This window comes from Globicephala melas, chromosome 1, assembly GCF_963455315.2.
Source record: "Globicephala melas chromosome 1, mGloMel1.2, whole genome shotgun sequence".
Taxonomy (NCBI): domain Eukaryota; kingdom Metazoa; phylum Chordata; class Mammalia; order Artiodactyla; family Delphinidae; genus Globicephala; species Globicephala melas.
The window spans coordinates 155982565-155988580 of record NC_083314.1 but is presented as its reverse complement, the minus strand read 5'-3'; positions in this window follow the sequence as shown (position 1 = coordinate 155988580).

Genomic DNA, 6016 nt, shown 5'->3' with positions numbered 1-6016 from the left:
ATGTATGGACACCAAGGGGGAGGGGATGGGTGGGATGGACTGGGAGATTGACATTGACGTATGTAGACTACTATGTATGAAGCAGATGGCTGGTGAGGGCCTACTGTATAGCACAGGGAAGAAAAAAAAGAAGGTACAATCTGTTTTCAGGACATATATTGAGTTAACCTTAAAAATGCATTTCAATATACATTGGGAGCAGACAAATACTGTTTGATTCCACTTATATGAGGTAACTAGAATAGTCAAATTCATAGAGTCAGAAAGTACATTGGGAGATGCCAGGGGCGGGGGTGGGGTGGGGGGTGGGGAGTGGGAAAGGGGGTTAGTGTTTCATGGGGACAGAGTTTCAGTTTAGGAAGGTGAAAAATTCGGGAGGTGGATGATGGTGAGAGTTGCACAACAGTGTGAATGTACTTAGTGCCACTGAACTGTACAGTTAAATATGGTTAAAATAGTATGTTTTATATTATGTGACTTTTACCACAATAAAAAAAAACATTAAAAAAAGATAACCAGGCTATATTAAGTAAAAAAGCAAAAAAAAAAAAAAAAAAGATTATTGTTAATTAAAGAGAACCAGATATCCCAAGTTAAGGAATTTAGCACTTTTCTATGTATGGGAAGATGCAAGAGTCTGAGCTCACTGAAATCATTCCTGTGATATGTACCTCAGCTATCTGGGGCCAGTATCCTGTGTTTTCACATCCGGAGTTTCCTCAGGGTCTGATGGCTGCTAGACGGCAGATATTCTTTCCTTCCTGAGTTTCCTCAGGGCTCATCAGCTCCTGTTGGAGGGCTGCAATCGCTGATGACTGTGACATCCTTTGTTTACTGATATGGCAGGAAATATCCCATTTCTCGATGCCAGAACAACATACCAATCATTAAAATATCGAAACATTTCTACATCAGTTGGTAAATAACCACTTCCCCAAGTGCCACCTACCACCCTGCTCCCACCACCAGGACTCCCTGGATTCCTGAACCACCAAGTGGAACCACCCCTGCTCCTCTGCCTCTGGCCTGACACATCAGGGAGATTTCAGGACCGGCAACTGGCCTGCAACTGTTCTGATGGGTTGGTGCCTGTGCTATTGTGGTTGTTAAATGTTTGAAGCATCACCCCTGGTGTTGGACACTGAAAGCACAGCAACTGCTATGTGTTTGCTTGTGCAGGGGAAGAGCGGTTATGATCCACAGGAAGAGGCCTGCCCCAACCCACCATGGGCAGTCACAGGAGAAACCTGTTTTTTCCTTTCTCCCTCCTCCCTGAAACTCACACCAGAGAAGCAATCACAGGAAGGGGGTGAGTGTGTCAGAGCTCCCTCCCTGCCCCTAGCAGCTGGAGCTTTAAGTCTGCCTTTCATGGAGTCATGGAGTGGGGCTGGGAAAGAGTTTTGAGTCAAATGTGAAACTGAAACTTTAACGAATTGAGGTCAATTCAGTCATTAAAGGTGACGGAGGGCTTCCTTGGTGGTGCAGTGGTTGAGAATCTGCCTGCCAATGCAGGGGATACTGGTTCGAGCCCTGGTCCAGGAAGATCCCACATGCTGCGGAGCAACAAAGCCCGTGCGCCACAACTACTGAGCCCACGTGCCACAGATACTGAAGCCCGTGCCTAGAGTCCATGCTTCATAACAAGAGAAGCCACCGCAATGAGAAGCCAGTGCACTGCAATGAAGAGTAGCCCCCGGTCGCCGCAACTAGAGAAAGCCCGTGCGCTCAACACAGCCATAAATAAATAAATAGATAGATAAATAAATTTATTTTTAAAAAAGTGATAGAAATAGTGGGGTAGGGATGGGTGGGAAGGTGAAAGGAATCTACTCCCTTGATCCAGGCGCTGACCTTCTGTCTGCTATTGCCCATCTCTGGCACATCTCCTTCTCCCTGGCCCTGGAATGCTCAGCCACTGAGCCCAGGGCAGGCCCTGTCCTTTGGCCACACACACACACACACACACACACACACACACACACACACACACCCTAGCATGCCTGGTTGCCTCTTAAGACGTCTAAGAACCTTTGGGAATACCAGAACAGATCAAGGCATGTAGGGGCCAGCCTGGCCATTAAAGGAGGTGAGCTGCCATGTGGCCCCATGGCCTCAGTCTCTCCTTGTGGAAATACCTGTCTCAAGTTGTGCTGATCAGATGCCATCTCTGGGAATTTGGAATTTTGAGTGGAGAGGCACAGAAATCTCAGTGTCAATGGACCAGAAGCCCTTTGATGGTGGTGCTCTAGGAAGAAAGCCCTGTGATCTCTTGCTGGGGCAGGGGAGGGAGTGTCTCTAAGTCTGCCCTTGTGGCAATTTCTTGGCTGTTCAACCCTGTCTTGGAATCCATGATCTATCCTTGACCCTTCTAATGTTCATCCCCTGCTTGCCCCTCCTACCTTCTGCCTTTTTCCCCTTAAGTTAGCCGGAGCTAGTTCCTATGGCTTGCAGCCAAACCACTCTCAACTAATGAAGGCCATGTAAGGTGAGAGACAGGAGATGCAATGAGAAGGAGTGCCAGCAGAGCACACTCTGGGCTCACTTTGAAGGGGCCTTTGAGTGGTCTCAAAGGTTCTGGAGGCCTTTGAATGGAAGACGGGTGGCTCTTCCTTTATGTATTTATTCTAGCAAGGACAGGGAGGGTGCATGAGGAGATGGTGAAGTGGAAGTTGGGCCCTCTGTTTCAATCATATCTACATCATTCACTTTACTCGCTGTGTGACCTTGTGCGGGTCACCTAACCTCTCTGGTTTCCTCATTTGTAAAGCTGAGATAAAACCAAAACCTACCTTACAAGGTTGTTGTGAGGATTAAATGCAACAATGCATCTTTTATTTATTTATTTATTTATTTTTATTTTAATGCATCTTTTTAAAAAAAATTTAAGTATAATTGATTTACAATATTGTATTAGTTTTAGTTATACAGCAAAGTGATTCAGTTATACATTATATATATATTTTTCAGATTCTCTTCCATTGGAATTCTCTTCCATTCCATTCCCTGTGCTATACAGTAAATCCTTATTGTTTATTTTATATATAGTGGTATATATCTGTTAATCCCATACTCCTAATTTATCCCTCCCGTCACCCTCTTTCTCTTTTGGTAACCATAAGTTTGTTTTCTATGTCTGTGAGTGTGCAACAATGCATCTTAAGTGCTTAGGAAAAGGCCAGAGATAGAGCCAGAAAATAACAAGTAACAACAAAAGAGGGTGACTGCACAGTGGTCACTGACTTCAGACACTTCTAGAGAACAGAGATGTTATGGGGGTGGGAGGCTTGGTGCAGAGGAGGAGGATGGGAAGAGGTGGAAGATTCTGAGGTCAAAGTTTGGTGGAACAATCTGGAAAAGGGAAATGGGGACACGTTCTCCTTTGAGGTGATGGGAAGGGCAATTAGGACAAACACTGGAAAAATTGCAGGTAGGCGTGTAAGTCAAGAGACTTCCTCCCCTCACACAGGCCTCCAGTCTTTGTGAAGCAGCCCATCTGCTCAATGAGGGGCTGGATGAGGAAGGTTCAGCTCCTCCACATTCACAAGACTGGGCCTCCTTTTTCATATGAGTCCTATGTCATTCTTCTCTTAACTTGAATCATTTATTCATTCATTTAATACATATTTTTGGATTAAATGTACTAATACTAAGTACTAAACTCTGGGTATACAAATGTGAACCAGACTGTATTAGCCAGGGTTCTTGAGAGAGACAGAACTAAAAGCAATTTATCTACCTATCTATCTGTCTACCTACCTAGAGAGAGAGAGAGAGAAAGGGAGAAGGAATGGCTCCTACCTTTATGCAGGCTGAGAAATCCCAAGATCTGCAGCCAGCAAGCTGGGGACCCAAAAGAGCCTATGGTGTAAGTCCCAGTCCTAGTCTGAATCTGAAGGCGGAAGCAGACCAATGTCCCAGCTCAGAGATAGTCAGGAGAGAGAGCAAATTCTCCCTCAGCTTTTTGTTCTATTCAAACCTTAGTGGGTTGGATGAGGCCCACCACTATGGGAAGGGCAATCTGCTTTACTGAGTCCATTACGTCAAATACTAACCTCATCCAGAAATACCCTTGCAGACACACCCTATATGGCCCTGTCCAGTTGACACATGAAATTTACCATCATGAAGACCAACATGGCAACCCCTCTCACGGAGTTTACAGCCAAACAGACATAAAGTTACCAATAATTATGTAATTACACATTGTTGTCACAATATGCCATGAGGGAAATGACAGGATGCTTGACCGAGTAAGGGGGAGCGGAATTCGGTGCCAGACTGGAGGTGTGGGGAGGCGCCTCCACGAAGACGGCATCTAGAGGACTGGAAGTGGCCAGCTGCATGAGAGAAGAGGAGGAGTGTGCCAGGCAGAGGGACTGCACGGGCAGAGACTTTGAGGTGAGGAAGAGTGACTTCTCACATGAGCTCAGAGGAGACCTTTATGGCTGGAGAGAAGTGTCTTTGCTGAGAGAAGACCACGGCCAGGAGTTTGGATTTTATCCCAAGTGCCATCAGACTGTTTTGTGGCTGCGGGTGAGTAACATGAACAGCCTGAGTCACACTTTTAGGGATTACTTGGGCTTCTAGGTATCGAGTGGGTTGGGGACCTGAGAGCTGGAGTGGCTGAGGGGATGGAGGTCTGGACCGGAAGTGTTGGCACCCGATGGAGACGGGTAAGCAGATAAGAGCTGTCGGGAGAAGAGTCTGCAGACCCGCTCCCACGACCTCCCACACCTAGAACATGGGAGGTGATCGGGAGCCTGGCCCATCATTCCAGATATTGGGGGCATCTGGGTGCTGGGTGCAGGGAAGGTGCCTGTGCATTAGGGTTCTGGGGGTGAGTGGTGAAGCCTGAGGGGAGCCAACCCATGGAGAGTGAAGTGCTAAGCTCATTCCTCTCTTCCTGTAGACAACAGGTAGCTAGACTGAGTTTCAAGGGCACTACTGGATCTGAGTTCCAGCTCCTGCTCTTGGGTGAGCATGTAGGAAGGGAAAGAGCAGGCTTCAGGAGGCTTCAGGACAGGTCTGAATGGAATCCCGACTCTGCCCTATACTCTCTACTGGGGCTTCACTGATGCCTGGTGTCCTCCTCTCAGAAGCAGGATTAATCATGGTCCCAGGACCCTCCTACACTGTTGGTGGAAATGTAAATTGGTGTAGCCACTATGGAAAACGCTATGGAGGTTCCTCAAAAAACTAAAAATAAAGTTGCCATATGGTCCTGCAATCCCACTCCTGGGCATATACCCACACAAAACTATAATTTGAAAAGATCTATGCACCCCTACGTTCATAGAAGCACTGTTTGCAATAGTCAAGACATGGAAACCACCTAAATGTCCATCAACAGAGGAATGGATAAAGAAGAGGTGGCACACACACACACATGCACACTCACACACACACACAATGGAATAATACTCAGCCATAAAAAAGAATGAAATAATGCCATTTGCAGCAACCTGGATGGAAGTAGAGATTGTCATACTAAGTGAAGTAAGTCAGAAAGAGAAAGACAAATACCATATGAGATCACCTATATGTGGAATCTAAAATATGACACAAGTGAGCTTATGTATGAAGCAGAACCAGACTCACAAACATAGAGAACAGACTTGTGGTTGCCAAGGGGAGAGGAGGGAAGGATTGGGAGTTTGGGATTAGCAGGTGCAAAGTATTATATATAGGATGGATAAACAACAAGATCCTACTGTATAGCACAGGGAACTATATTCAATATCCTGTGATAAACCATAATGGAAAAGAATATGAAAAAGAATATATATATATATATATATATATATATATATATAACTGAATCACTTTGCTGCACAGTAGAAATTAACACAACATTGTAAATCAACTATACTTCAATAAAATAAAATTTAAAAAAATCCCAGGCTCATAAGATGTGTTGTCAGGATTAAGTGAGGTGATACATGAAAAAATACAGCATGGTATCAGGCACATAACAGGGGCTCCACAGGTGGAGGTTGCTTCCCCGTGCCTAAAGAAA